The sequence below is a fragment of the Eleginops maclovinus genome, chromosome 9 (assembly GCF_036324505.1).
Source record: "Eleginops maclovinus isolate JMC-PN-2008 ecotype Puerto Natales chromosome 9, JC_Emac_rtc_rv5, whole genome shotgun sequence".
NCBI classification, from domain to species: Eukaryota; Metazoa; Chordata; class Actinopteri; order Perciformes; family Eleginopidae; genus Eleginops; species Eleginops maclovinus.
The window spans coordinates 6641423-6657019 of NC_086357.1; the positions used below are offsets into that span (position 1 = coordinate 6641423).

Here is a 15597-nt window from a genome sequence, read left to right on the forward strand (position 1 = left end):
TTTTTGAACTTTAAAGCATGGAGACATGTCACAGTAAAGTACAAATATGAACCTGAAGATGAGCATAATAGGGTAATAACAGCTTAATAATACTTTCTATCCTAATGCATTTGCTGTTTAAACCAACTTTGCAGACATAGTTTCTCATGAAACTAACCACAGTCATACATATTACCATCAACCATACAAACAGTAACACCCTATGTGTCCCTGAAGAACAGAAGACAAATGATTTAGGAGTGAGGGACCTTTCAGTAAAATTTCTTTCATTGTTGATGACTTTTTCTGAGTGAAGGGACCCATTTTGTTGTTGTATGCCATTTTTACTGCATTTTCCATTGCTGATTTATTGTTGCAATGGCATATATATATATATATATATATTTATATAGCATTAAAGCATTAGTTATGTAAACAATGTGTGTATACAATTGTTTTGGAAAGTAATTGGCTTGCTGTATTCCTTTTCCTGGCAACATTTTTCCAGTCCATAAAGTAAAATGTCCTTGCAGTACGGCATGGCGTCAGGGTTGGCTGTCAGACAGAAGCCAGTAGGCATCAAATGTAATTTGAAGACATAAGACAACTCCCAAGGTTCTAAAAAAAAAGGATTCACACATTCATTCAAAATCTTCAGAAGTTATTAATGATTGTGACTTCATTAATTTTGTTGGAATCTTTTGTTACCAACTGATTAAAAGAGGAATTGTGAATTCAATACAGCTCTGATTCTGACCTCTTAATGACTTCCTCTTTGTAGCATTAGAGACCAAGGACTATGAGTATTTAGAGCTATTTGCCAGATTTATTAAAAAAATCTTTAGGAAATTCACTTACATTTTAACGTGAATTCAGTGTGGTGAAAAACACGTTGTTTCTTCAAACTGAGGTGTGTTTACCTGACACAAAAACACTTTTCTAAATCTACAGATCAAGAATTTGTTGCATCTTATTCCAAAAAATAACATTTTAGATGCATTTAGCAGCTCTTAAAGCTCGATTATCTTAAAATTAACTATCGTTTCAGATTTTTGAACCTCACCTCTATGAAGCAGCTGTGTTTGGTGTCCTGTTATCAACCTTGGAGCCAAAGGCTTTTTGTGCTAAGGGCTCTAAAAGCCTATTGTGACCCATTCAAGACTCCTAAACAAACAAACCCCCCAAGCCCCGCTCTCCTGTGCTGACACCAGGTGAAGCATGAGGAGGAGCTTTACCTGCACTGGGTGGACCCTCAGCACAGCTTCCCACCCTCCCGCCTCCTCTGAAACCCAACACCTGTGACATCATGCAGCAGTCTCTCTGCTCTCACACTGCAGGCTGTTCACTCAGAGATCAGCAGCTCTGACCTGCACTCGCAGCCACAAGGAGCTGATCAATCACGCTGCTGCACATCTCAAGGCGCCACCTGTGGCTGACCTCCGTGTCCGCACACCCCCCCTGAGGCTCAGCGCTGAATCGGCTTGGATAGTTTTATGGGATTTGTAGAGAAATTGTTACTTCGGAGGGACAACGCTGAAGTCTGCCATCAGTAATTCTCCTCAGGATTTTTTTTTTACCATGGAGTTTGACACAGGTAAGCACTTGCCTTTCAGCTACGTGTGGAGTCTTCATTATGCCTTCTGGAGTTTTTTCTTTATTATAACTTTCATAGTGGCTCTAAAGCGTCTATTTAACGCTTCTAAGAATATCATCAGAGCCAAATTGTAGGATTCATGGTTTGCACTTTATAACAAAAGACCCTGATGAGTTATCTGCTGCAGATAACTCTGTGCACTTACACACATGGAAAGCAGGCAAGAGAGACAAAGACAGATAAAGAACAAACAGACAAGACAGAGAACACTGCCTGCAGCAGTCCAGTGTGCAGGAACATAAAGAGACCTACATTTCAGAAAGGAGAGCTCAACTCAAAAAGATTTTCAAGAATCACATCTTGCGCTAATTGTAATGATGAGTTTTGTATGTAGAGTAATTTAACCAAGTGTTTAAAGGAAATTAACAAATCCACAAATACATGCACATTTCATAAAACCTATTTGAACAAAAAACAAAAGAGAAGCCATAAGGAATAAGTTCATATAACTTTACTGAATGTAAAAAGAGCCTTTTAAATCTTTAAACTCTGCCAGTCTGGTTGAACTCATCAATGATTCAGTCAAACTTCAGTCCAAGGTGACTCCTTCAAATGTTGTTTTATCTCACCAAAGGTTTACTGTGATATTAAACTCAAGCATCATTGGTTGCTTAAAGGAGCCATTTCCGGCTAATTTTCAGGTTCATATTTGTATTTTGTGACTCTACTGTGACATGTTTTCCTGCTTTAATGTTCAAAAAGCTCTTTTTGTTTCTCATACCAGCCCCTCTTTTCACCCTCCATCTGAAACCAGAGCTTGGTCTGCTCTGAATGGTTATTTGGACGGATCTGTTGTGGTTGGTCAACTACTTAGAGATATCCAGCCACATAGCCTATCACCTAAAATGCGTTGGCATGCTACCCAGTAGAAGCATGAGTGTTACAGAATGATGTCATTATGTTACAGAAACAAAGGATTCCAATGGAGGCATTTCAGCTGTGGCAGGGAGTGTATGGAGGTCTCTGGAGGGATCTTTGGGATTTTAGCCTTTGCAGAAAAAGTAGTGGAAATAATGATTAATTTAAAAAAATGCACTTCAAAGAACTTTTAATGAAGAGCTTATTATGCACAAAAAGCTATAACAAACTACAGGAAAGGGAAAAACCTAAGAGGAATAATAGGGCCTCTTTAAAGCTAGGCTCGATAGTGTGTTTTGACACAAACAAAAACATTACAATCTGACAACAACCAACAAATCAAATTCTATGATAGATATTCAGAATCTGCAGCCATTTGAAAACAGCTTGAAAATCTAAGGCATTTAGAATCAAATTACTTTTGTTATAATATTATCAAAATGTTGTAAAAGACGGACTTAAAAACATAACCTGTCATTTTGATTTTCTATCCATACTAAACTAATACTGAGGGAAACTGAGCTCAGTAGACCACTTTTCAATATTAACGTCAATATGTGTGAAGACTCGGAACCGATGGGTGGGGTGGAAGAAATTGAGGGAACAATTATTCTTGTGTGATTTGGAAATGTTTTGACTTCATGGAAAATTGCACTTCAAAAAGGAACAACCTTTTGTATCAAGTAACAACAGAAATGATCTCAATGTACTCAATTCTGCATCCTTGTGACATAAGTTCTAATAGACTTTGTGTCATGTAGGGACTATTTGTTCTTTGTCAGTTAGTCAGTAAGCAAGCAGGTAAACACAGTTTATACGAGACAGTACATTAGGCCACCTTCTCCTCTCTCACTGAAAACCACTACTCTCAGTATAGAGCAGGTAACACCCAAGCAGAGGACGGATGTATAAAATGAATTGGTTTGACAGTATTTATTAGCCCACCAATGTTTGTACGCTCCACATTTTGGGAAATTGACTTAGCCTCTGTAAGGGAATCCAGTAATGTGAATTGATTAAGCTTCTTTTTTTCACTCTTAAAATGCTATTACACTGTGGTCCGGACTGGGATATGACCCAAAGGAAATGTTGATTTCAACTTTATATGCCGTCATTTGATTGTTAATCAATTTAGCAAATAACTAAAAAGCAGTGCTTTGATTGTCATCTCACAGATATGATAGCAGTTATATGCAGCACTGTCCTAAAACTCGGAAATTATTCAGCATTTTACCATTTCCTACTCCCTTGTCTCAAAGCCAACAGTATTTGAAAAATGTTTAAGATTAAATAAAGTATCTGGTTAATAAAAGCATAAAAGACTTTCATGTTTTGTTCTATGACATAAAATATTTGATTCGTATCTCGTGAAAGTTTGAGGCTTCGATTAGCATTAAAGAAGGCGCCTGCTATCAAGAGACTAAATGAGATTGCTAAAAATCATCATGCTGAACGCGCAGCCATGTGACTGGGATTTAGATTATTATAGCTTTAAGTTACCTTTCACTTTTGGCAATTGCTTTAAGCCTCAAATGTAGTGTTGATATGGGAAGATTATCTGACTATTTTCTCCAATACTCCCCAAAATCCCAAGGCTTTTTGTTGAGGGAGCTCTTGCAATGCTAAACTGAGGCTACCTTAAAAATATGTCCTTACTGCACTGTTCTATTTGGTCGAGGTATTTATGGGGGTCAATCAATGTACTCTAACATTGTTGCAGTTTAACAACCAACGACAGGTATAACAGCACCTCTGCAGTGTTGGTGTTTAGCTCCCTTCAGGTCCACTTACCAACAAGAACATCCTGTTTGATTGACGTTTGGTTTAGGGATATCTTTGGACAGAATGATATCCCTAAAAACACTTTGCCTCAGTGTTAGTGATTTAAAGGAAGAGAAAGCATTTGAAATGAACATGAAAAGCAATGGAAGAGGCTGCACTGTATACTCCCTCCTCCCACTGGGTCATGTGGGCCAGTGTTAGCTTTTAGAAGAGGTCATCACCTCATCTATGCTTTCTAAAGCAATCACATGTTGCCTTTGACCCCAGCATTGAAAGCTTACCAAAAGGGCACCCCCTGTCCTCCTCCTGCTCTGCCATCCGCCGCCTCGTAATGGAATCTGAGAGGACTGTGCTCACGGCAGGTTAATTGCCTCAGAGAATCCTGCACTAATGGAGCTAATCCCGCCTTTGTGTGGTTTGCGCTCCAGATTTGAGTTTGTTTGCGGATATTGTGTGAGGCTGCATTTATTAATTGATTAGCTCTGTGTGCTCTTGTCTGCCTGGTGAATACTTCACAAGGAGTTTAGGGAGCTGACGTGTTTTCACAAAGACATCGACTTCAGACGTACGCATGGGAAAGATATGCTAACACTCAGACGTCCTGAATTGAGATGAAGCAGAAGTTGCAATTGATACTGTTAATTTGGTAGACTTATGGAAACGACATTCAACTTCCTTCTTTGAAGTAGGAATTAAAGTCAATTCCCTCTTTAACAAGCTTCAGAAGCAGAATAAATGGAATGTAAGACCATTTGAACGTCTGCTTCAGTTCTGAAGGGTGTCAACCCAAAGACTCGGGTCTATGTCGAACGTCCGTGTCATTTTCGCTCTTTGTGCAACATTTAGAACTGAATTGTTACTTATTGGGTTTATTTTCTGCCTGTTATAATCCAAATTGAGCTTATGTTCTTTAGATAAAATTGTGAATAAACTCGATTATGGAAATTTTCTCTTTTATTTTATCATCCTCCGAATCCTTTTTTGCTGTTAAGCAGTCAGTGACTTACAGCCTTTAGAAGCCGGCTCCATCTGGACTCTTCTCAGAGTCTACAGCTCATCAAGGAGCCTCTCTCATTCAGCAGCTGCATCAAAAATCCTTTAGGTTCGGGGTATTGTAAAGCCTGTATGATTCATAATGGATTTGGAAAATATTTTGTACCTTTGTCATTTTTTGCGTTATGTCACGCAATTCAGATTTTAAAAAAAAAACATTTCTTGAACACAACTTAACCAAGTCATTCCTTGTGTCCTGGCTCAAATTGGATTTCTATGCATATATCTCCTTCAATGAAACACCAATTACCAGCTGTTTCCTTTGGTGGTACACCAACATAATCAGCGAATGCGCGGTCATATGGCCAAGAACAATTTTATGGCTAGTTCTGTGAAAGGTGTTTGAAGAGGATAGTGAGTTTTGTACTGGTTCAGTTTTATATTCCCTCTAATGTCAGCCCTTTGATGACAATTCATGCAATTTCTCAGGTTTGGAAAATATGATGTTAAGATATTAAGATTTTAAGTTGCTATATTTTTGGCTCTGATGAGTTACCTTTGCCAATAAATAGTGTCCTTTAATATGTTTATTTTTTCTATTGTTATAAAAACAAGATATTGCGTTTATAAGTGCTTTTAAAGATGTTAGTTGGTGGATTTTGACAGCTTTAGACATACTAACTCTGTTTCCAGTCATTATGCTAAGCTAAAATAACTGGCTGTTGTCTTTAGCCTTACATTTACCAGCTGTTGAAGTTTCCTTACCTTAACCAAATCGTTGATGTCTTACAACCATTATATTTCCTTATATCTTACAAACTGCAGTAGCCGTGTACAGATATTGAGGAAAAGAAAAATATAAATAGATGCTGAAGCATTGAATATAACTGTGTGTTTCAGTGTTTTGAAAAATTACAACGGAACAACAGCAGGAATGTTGAAGGAGGCAAAGTGTTTTTTTTTAATTGCTCCCTCTGTGTGAAGTCACCAGCAAGGAATGAGTGGTCACATACTTTCGGAGGTAGCTGGGCGACTGATTGGCTGCTATGACAGGAGTTATGGTCTTAGACAACCACGCTATTCCTTCATTTCATTGATCCTACCTGACTGGGACAGTGAACTGGAAAGCAGTAGAGACCTGGGATTCTTTGACAATGTGTCATCATTCATACATGATGCGGGTATTTATCATCAGCTGGAGCTAAAGAGCCCCTCTCAGTCAGCCTGTCTGTCTACAGATACATTAGCATGCTGATGGCTGATGCAGAGGGAAATGACTCAGTGATGCAGAGAGGTATGGACAGACGTTTGCCTGGCAGGCTTTACATTTCAATTCCATAAACCTGGGATTTTATATCAATCTGTGTCAAGGTTTTAAAAATGTGAAGAAATGTAATTTATATACAAATCTGGTGAGACTTGGTATCTTAGATCAGTGTGTGGAAATCCTCACCCAGAACTCCAAATGGATTATAATTTGCACCTCAAGATGTACTTTTTTAAGTTGTGATTAGTCATGAATGTAATCATCAATAAGTAGAGGATGTTGTTGCTTTTCATGTTTTCTTCTAGTAATTTTTGTGTATGCCTTTTTCCTGTTGAGTTTGGTATATATTTGTATAGAAGACTGCTATAAATTATTGTGTGTGGCAACTGTTTTTTTAATATAGAATTAGCTGATGAAACAACAATCACTTTAAACCTAAAAGGTTGAATATAAAATAAAGACTTGAGACACTATATCATTTAGTAATCATCAAGGTGAAATGACGGCAGCACAAAAAGACAGAGAGGCTATGAATGAATTTCAAATATAAATGGTACTTATGTATCTACCATGTACATATATGACATCATATGTAATTTGATATTACATGCCAACTGTTTTGATGCTTTTATCCAAAGGGACTTACATACATTTAATACTGTGGGCAATCCCCACTGGAGCAATTTTGGGGTGAAGTGTCTTGCAGTGGGACTTGAACCTGCTCTCCCCTGATCGAAAGATCAGCACACTATCCCACTGTGCCACAGCCCCCCTCTCCTGATTATGTGTTGTATAATGCATTGAAGTCAGTAGGGGCTCTTTCGGTTCCATTGCATTTATACCATATTCTCTTCACAATAGAAACGTTCTATGTTTGCCATAGAAACGAGCTGTGAAAAGCCCGACTACTTAATATAGTGAGTGAGTTGAGATATTTATACTATAAACTCCCACTGCCTCGATACCACAGACAATCAAGGTTAGTGTTTTCATTAGTTTATAGACCATCCAAAAATCATGCCAATGTGATGCTATAATTGTATTATATTAATCAAATATGTAGTGAACTCATTTTGCCTATACAGTCTAAATTACCTGAAGCTATTAAGAGACATGGAAACTGTCAGCAGAGTCTAACACTGATACATAAAATATGAAAGAGTTTTCTTCCATATTCCTCCCATTTTTTTTCCATGCAGAGTTTTTCATGATTTGAGGACTAAGGACGGAGAGCATTTTATCAGTCCATTGACGCATATTGTGATTTATAATGGTGGGCATTATAAATAAACATTGACTTGTAATGCATCCACATCAGTAGTATTTGTCAAACTACAGGCCTAAATCAGATCAGGTGGGTGTGAGTCCACACTGTCCCTTTCAGGGAGTCAGCTCTTATTGATCCGTCAGCTGACACACGCCTGTCTCCGGGAGCGAAGCATGAGGGAATGTGACTCTCATGAAGAGGCGTGTTTATCGTTTGGTCAGAGAGCAGCTGTCCCTCAGGAAGTGTCACCTTAAAAGCTCCAGTCTGTCTGTACACAATGTGGTGAAATATGGGTGGCACATAAATATGCAAATGTGACAAAATGCGTTTTGCTGCCAGGAAGTCTGTCATTGAGACGTCAGGTATTTTTAACATCAACAATAGCAAATGGAGAGAAAAGACTCTAATGCAGTAATGGCGGATTCACTGACTTGTAATTTGCTATAATATACTGAATTGTTGTCTAATTACACCATAATTACAGAAAAAAGCGATCTATAATTAACACTGCCAAATGTAATCAGTGGCTTTTCTGCTCAAGGAACATTTTGATTTTACCCGTTATACCATAATACCAGCCTATCAGGATGTCAGTGCAAAGGCTTTCACCTAGCTTTATTTCATTTGATGTTAAACAGCTGCCTGTCATCTCTATAAAAGACATTGACATTGAGATGGAGATAAAGCTGATGGCTGCAGTTGATTTTTGAACGTGTTTTCTAATGGTAGGACCTCTACAAAGGGTGTAAACAGAAATATATATCTACAGGATTAGATTGACTAAAATGCAGGGTTTGTATCCGATTTGGCATTAAAATCATGTAGGTGAAGTAAGGAAAGATTGTGGCTTCGATAAACATTGATATAGTTAAAGGTCCAAGGTCATTGCTGGATTTTTCAATGTTGAACAAAGATTTTTTACCAGTGTTAACCAAGTTGATTGAGTTTAAAAGATCAATAACATTAAGAGGTACTTCATCCTTTAGTTCTTCTGGTCATATTATACTGTAGAACAACAAGTCAGTCGACTTTTTGATATTCAATGATGATAGTGACAGAATAAGAGACCTAATTATCAGAAGCTAATTCGTTTTTGGGCTGAGATTATTTAGTGTTTTTTGGGGGGTTCAGCAATGTGACATTCCAGAACCCAACCGAAACCAGGACCATGTAATGATTTCTTAACTTGATGGTCCAACAATTAAGAGAATACCCTTTTCATAAAGTGTTATATCCCAAAGCTGTAAACTGGGTACTAAAACATAATAAACACATTGTGAAGCGTACACTAGTTCTTCATCACATAACCACTTTAACTATGTCATCCCTTTTTGGCAAACACTGAGATGATCAAAACCTTTATTGTCAGGAGACTTGTGTTGGCCTAGAGCTAAAAAAAACAACATTTGAATGTGATGTGTGTTATCATTACTGGATTTGGTCATTAAAAACGGAATATCCAAGTCCGACATTTTAAGGCCTAATGTGCACTAAAAGCGTGTTCTTTGTTTGCCTCTATTTAGTATGTAGGTCCCCACAGTTTGCAGTGGCGGCTGTTGTAATGGGCCTGGTCGGATTCACTAGGCTACATTCAAAATAAATTGACATGTCATGCTCGTGAGCCATAATTCTAAAAGATAAATCCTTAACATATATGTACATACAACCCAAATAGTGATCTATCTGTAGATACTTAATTCAGTCCATTCTGTCTACAATGATCCATACAGAGGTTAACTGTTCCTCATGAAGAACAGTAGTTTAACAAATGATCTTAACTCAAAGTAAAGTTCCAGAACTTTCAATCACATGGTGCAATTTGATCAACAAAAAAGAAAATGTTCTTGGAGTTGACTAAGGTTGTCAATGGACCTTGGCTGAAGATAGTCTGTTGAATGGTTAGGGTTTTTTAATTGTGTGATGGGTTAATAGCACAGCATATATCAGGTCATGGTGAGAATTCTCAGGTTGAACTCTTTTAGATAGCTTTCTACTTTGAGTGTCTTTGCTATGCAAAAATAACTCAAGCTATTGTAGACAAATGTTTGCTGAACCCCATATTACCTCTTGAGTAGTAGGCTCAAATATCATTATCTTAATTGTTCATCATCTTAATCATCTTTGCATCAGTTAAATTGTCCTTGGCTTTTAAAAACAGTGGCAGCTGAAATTACTCTAATTATGCTGCAATTCTGCTTAAGCTGTAATCAGTCTTTTTTTCTGCCTTCCCTTACATATAATACAGCACCCACATTCACATCAACTTTCAATGTAGTGGGAATACAAATGTTGATCTTCACTGAATGATAAGAGAGGATCAACAGTAAGCCAAGGACTGAAGTCTGTGTGTCATTTGAATCCAAAAGTCTCTACTGTATGTGATATGAAGGGTTGGTTTATTTTCCCCCACCTCTGTTTCCAGATGTTGTTGCTGATGTGTTCTAGTGTTTCAGGAGAGTGTAGGACTGCAGAGGTGTGGAGCGCACTCGGCTCGAGGAAATTGGGCTGCTCTGGCAGTAATTGGCTGCGAGATGGCTTTTAGGACATAAATTATTCACCCGAGCCATCTTATTCCATCCTTGAGATTTGCAGGAAATTGACTTATGTTGTGTTGAAAAACATAGCTCTGTTTGTTCTTACTTGGTTTCACTTTGATTAAACCATCTTACACTGAGACATGAGACCACGTGGGTTTTATTTTTATTTTGTTTGTATAATGTGTCTTTTTTTAAATTCTTTTTGTATTTTTATGCCTAAAAAGAAAAGAATCAGATAGCTGCCTGACCTGTTAAACTTACAAATATTCTTTAGCCTAACCTGCTGTTTCTGCCAGCTCCCTCAACAAGTCAAGAAGTCGTTTTATCCAAAACAGTATTAAATAGAGAAGAAGCTAAGACTGCAAGGATGCAAGCCAGCATGCTAACATTTATAACAAGCTAATCTAATGTTAGCAACATATTATCTTGTTAGCAGTAAGATAAACATTCAGGAGGATTGAGGCCAACATTAATGTTGGCTGTGAATCCACTAAGCCAAACAACTTGAAAAGAAGACTCAAACTAGCTACTGTTTTTTAAAATTAATTTAGACAACAAAAAACCTGAACAAACCTCAGAAAATGCGGACTGAGCTATGCTACCGCTAACATAACATTTTGTAAGTATTGCTCTCAGTTAAGTAATCTTTAACCTGGCTGTCAAGAATGCATGATATTTTTTAGCTAAATCAAATGATTGCGAAAATGTTAGCCAACATTTTAGACAACAAAATTAAAACTAGGCTAAATGGTCCCAGTTTAATTGGGGGGGGGGGGATATTCTTAGGAACAGGACTCCATCTTATTCAGTCAGAATTTGACTTGAAAAAAAAAACTGTTAAGCAAATAAACCCTTAGTATAGGTCTAGAGAGAGGCTGTTTTATTAGTGTAGTTGAAATTAAATTACATTGGTACATCTATACAAGATAGAAGCTGTGTTGAACCCATTTTTGAATAACAGCACAAAAAAACCTTTAATGTGAAAAAGGAGGCGTCTGTTTTTCACTATAATTGATCCATTGGATATACAACGTTTGGATTAATGAAAACATTATAATGATTGGTAATGGACGAGCACAGAGCTTCATCTCACTGCGTCCATGTATCAAAGCTCTCTGAAGGTTGCTTCTCTCTGCAGCTGCCCGATGACAGCCAGTCTGTCTTCCTGCCAGCTGTCTGGGCCATCAGTAAGTGAAAAACCCCATCGACAAATAGCCTGTATATAATCTCTGATTCTCCACAGAGTGATGAGGGGGGAGTAATCAGCGTCTGCAGAGGAGCATTGTGGGACTGCAGGGAGAGTAATGCCAGGAGATAGCCGACTGTAGGTTTATCTCGCTTTTTATATCACTTCTCATTTAACAACTGTCAGTGACTGCAAACTCCCTTTTACTCTTATCTTATTCTATATTATGTTATTATGCAATTCACTCCTAAAGGGTCCAATTTATCCTTCTCTCATAAAAAAGTACAAAAGTACACAATATTGTTTATATGAATATAAACCTCGAAATTAGCAGTACATTATCATTGCTCTATACTTTTGCCGTGTTAGTTTGAGATGTGCTCTGGCTTCCAACATACATCAGGGCTATTAAACTATAAAGAACGCCTAAGAACCAGGGCTGGACTTTTCACTCCCCTCTATGGGGGGTTAATTGACCATCTTGACCTCTTTCCGACAATAAGACCATCTTTTCTTTTGCTAACTTGTGTATATTGGGTAGCATTTTTTACATAAACATTTGAAAAAACACACGTGTCCTTATAGGATAAGAAAGATATGTTAGAAATAAGACTGTGATTAGTGATAAGACAGGCAAATTAATACCTAAACACATGCTCTTTGGTGGATTTTTGAAAATATGGTTAATCTTAATTTTTTTGCAGTTGGTTGGTTATTAGTGAAGTTTTGTTATTTACGTTGTTCTTTTGAATGAAGTCTTGCTGATATAGACACCAGCTCAGAGAGGGACTGTTCCTCTAGTGAGTTGATAGAGGATCTGCTGCTGCCTGATAGGCCCGAGACAGAGATTAGCCTGGCGGTATACATGGGATTACACTTAAATATAATACATCTGTGTATACTTTTCCCTTTTCCCCGGAGTCTGTTGCTGCTGCATAATGCTGCTGTTTTTACCCACTAGCCATTATTGCTCAGCACACATTTTTAGGTGTTCTGAGCCGTGTATGGCCTCATAGTGGCTCTGTATTTTTCCCAGTTTTTTTTTTTAACTTTTAAACATTAGTTCTTCAAAAGTATTTCTCAGGTCACAGGGTGAATTTAGTCTTTTGTATATATTCCTGTGATCTGACACCCAGCTTTTTTCCCTGCTCTCTCGAGCTCTTTGTAGTGTGGTTGCCCGCAAATGCAACGATATCTGCGGCATGCAGGTCCCCTGGTACCGTGGGTGAACAATATCTTTGTATGTCCTTTTATGAAATTCTGGACCAGATTCAGAATCAGAAGTATTTTATTTATCCCAAACTGGGAAATGTTTGCGTTGCAGCAGCGAAATACAAAGAGAAGCAAAACAAATACAAATAATTAGAACCACAAAATAAAGTTAAAATAGAAATGAATGAGAATGAAATATACAAATGTACAAAAAGGCAATAATGATATAGTGTTCGCTCTGGGCGAAGAAAAGTGTGCCCTTTGGCAAATAGACAATGACTGCTTTTACATTAGTCTTTGGGTTGTATAGAAGTAAAATGGGGTCGGATGACAAGTAGTCAAGACGCATGTGGAGATGCATTCTAATACCAGGTGTGAGCATGGATACTTGGAGGTGTCCACTTTGGGTCGGATCACCAGAGGCTCATGTTAATACAATGTCTTAACAGGGCCTGATTGCTGCCTTTATCTCTGTGGACATTGGACCTGAAGTGGAGAAAGGCCCGCCTAAGCCACAATAAAGGAAAGCTTTTAACAGTACACTAAAGCTGGGGGATTTGGTCATCAACACGAGTGCTGAATGATCCTTTATAGGCTGTAAAGTGGAGCTCATCAGCAGGACAAAATAAAAACACTCAGTAACTGCTCTCTCTTCAATCTGTCCTTTTGTCTCTCTGATTGTGTATCCATCCTTTTTCTTTGGTTCTGTTGATTGAGGCGATTCAAGGGATCTGAATGAGGTATCAAGGTTGGGGTCACTTAGATTATAAGATTGTAACGTCAAGACCCAACACTGCTGACGCTGATACTTTATGTAGTTTCAAGAAATCAGTTCACTTCACAGGAATCGCATTCAATGACAGTGAAGTTAGCCTCAGACGTCTGGACTGAAGAGGTGCAACTCTAATGGTTTCAAAAAGTTTTTACAGTCTATAACAAATAGTCAGCTCCCTGATGCCATGGGGCCCTAAGACTACATACGAACACTTGAAAGGCCAATAAATAATTTGAATCATCAATTTGTAAAAAAAAAGTTGGGCTTGGGTCCTCCTCCCTCTCTGTTCTTTTGATGGAGTTGGAGACCTAGGTGGCTGTTCGGGGGATTTTTCTCTAGCTCTTATGGCTTAACTTTCATGGGCAGCATGAAATGGGCTCCAACGCTGTTTCCAGTGCTCTCTTCATGAGCCACACACTTTTGATACAAAAAAAATAAAAAGATGGCATCAGCCTAGACTTTAAAACCCTAGTCTACAAACACATACAGTATATACAGTCAATGGGGTTAAAACTAAGTAAGTTACAACAAAAAAAAGACAAATATTAAGCATTCATATATTTTCTGTTTATACAGCTATTTAAAAACAGCAGCAGTTATTTAGCAGACACTGAGCAGCATAATCGTGTGTTGCTGAGCTCTCCTTCTCCATCTGCACCCTCTTTGGTGAAAAAGTGTATCTGATGTCCCAATATTTTTGATAATTTCCTAGTTCACACCACATACACACATTATTATACATCATGCTGTTGCTAAATCAAACCATCAGCAAGGAAGGGCAACAACATTTGGTTTACTGGAATACATCTTATTTATATAGAATCTGAAAGAACAACCATGTCCATATGGAAATCATTAAAAACAGAGCTATTTTGTTTTAAGTAAATAGTTTTCATTAACCTTTTTCGGCTTTAAGTGCCAGGACAGTGGTGGGAAACATCCAAACAGCCACCAAACATTTTATTTGGTCTCTCTCTAAAAGGTTACTGTAAGAGTCATTCTGAATTTACGGTCATCTCTGCAGTTAGACACGTACATTTGCAACAGAGACAGACCACTTTCTGCTTTTTTCTTTCTGAACACATCATTTCCCCTTTGAAGCTGATGGAAATGCATATTAAGCCAAATAGAACCCATTTCTGTGTTTTGCGTATGATCATTAGGGAAAGAGTACAAAAGCAGTCCAGCAGCACTTTATGTGAAGTATTCTGCATCTGCAGCTAAGTGCCACTGCTGTCAATAGAAAGACAATTCCAAAAGCTTTCAATAATTAACTTCTATTCAGAATTTGAGGAGGAAAAATTATAGAACAAAGATTTAGACAATGGCTCATCAAGTGAAAAGAGACTTATTTATCACACTTGTCCTATTTCTTTTTCTTTTGTTGTTCTAAACTAAGGAGGATGTATGAAACATGCTCAGTCAGTCAATAGTGTGATGCATTAGTTTAATATAAGTGTTCGCCTCAACACATACATGAAATTAAAGAGTTTGTTTCTTGTCTAAATCTTGACCTGACTTTAAGATGTCTACTGGCTCAGCTGTCAGGATATTGTTTTTTTCAATTAAAACGTTATGCATGTCATTGATGATCCCTGGTATTAAGTCCCCACTTTTAGACAGACAAACATTAAAAATAAGTTTCTTCTGGATAAAACAAATTGAAAGCAGGGACTTACTGGGACTGAAATTCAGCCCAGAAGAGATTAGGATTGAGATTTAAGCAGTATTTATTTACACCGAGAATATAATGATGCTGAAGATCATTATTACCCTTTAGTATGTCCTGCTTACATTAGCCTTAGTCGGGGCTCCGGTGGATCATGAGGTAGATGGTCTTCTTCTAATTGGAGGGTTGTTTCTTCAATCCCCGCAGTCAACGTGTCAATGTGTTCAAATTTCTCCAGATGGCACAGCCAATGTGGGCATGAGTGTGAATGTTAGTTTCCTTGAGCAGGTGGCACCTTGTATGACAGTCTAAACCTCTGTATTGAATGGCTGTGATGGGTGAATGCTGACTTGTGTATGTAAAGTGCTTTGAGGGGTTGCAAAGACTGGAAAAGTGCTGTATAAATGCAGTCCATTTA

At 37.9% G+C, this 15597-nt stretch overlaps 1 protein-coding gene across 10 annotated transcripts in view; it reads left to right on the plus strand.

Moving 5' to 3' along the window:
- The first annotated feature begins 1342 nt into the window (after positions 1 to 1342).
- ptprfa (protein tyrosine phosphatase receptor type Fa) overlaps positions 1343 to 15597 on the plus strand; it is a 185273-nt gene continuing 171018 nt past the window's right edge. For all 10 annotated transcript variants that reach the window (XM_063891080.1, XM_063891084.1, XM_063891081.1 and 7 more), the window contains exon 1: positions 1343 to 1573. The gene's annotated coding sequence lies outside the window, so the exon portion shown is untranslated. The remainder of the gene's footprint in view (positions 1574 to 15597) is intronic.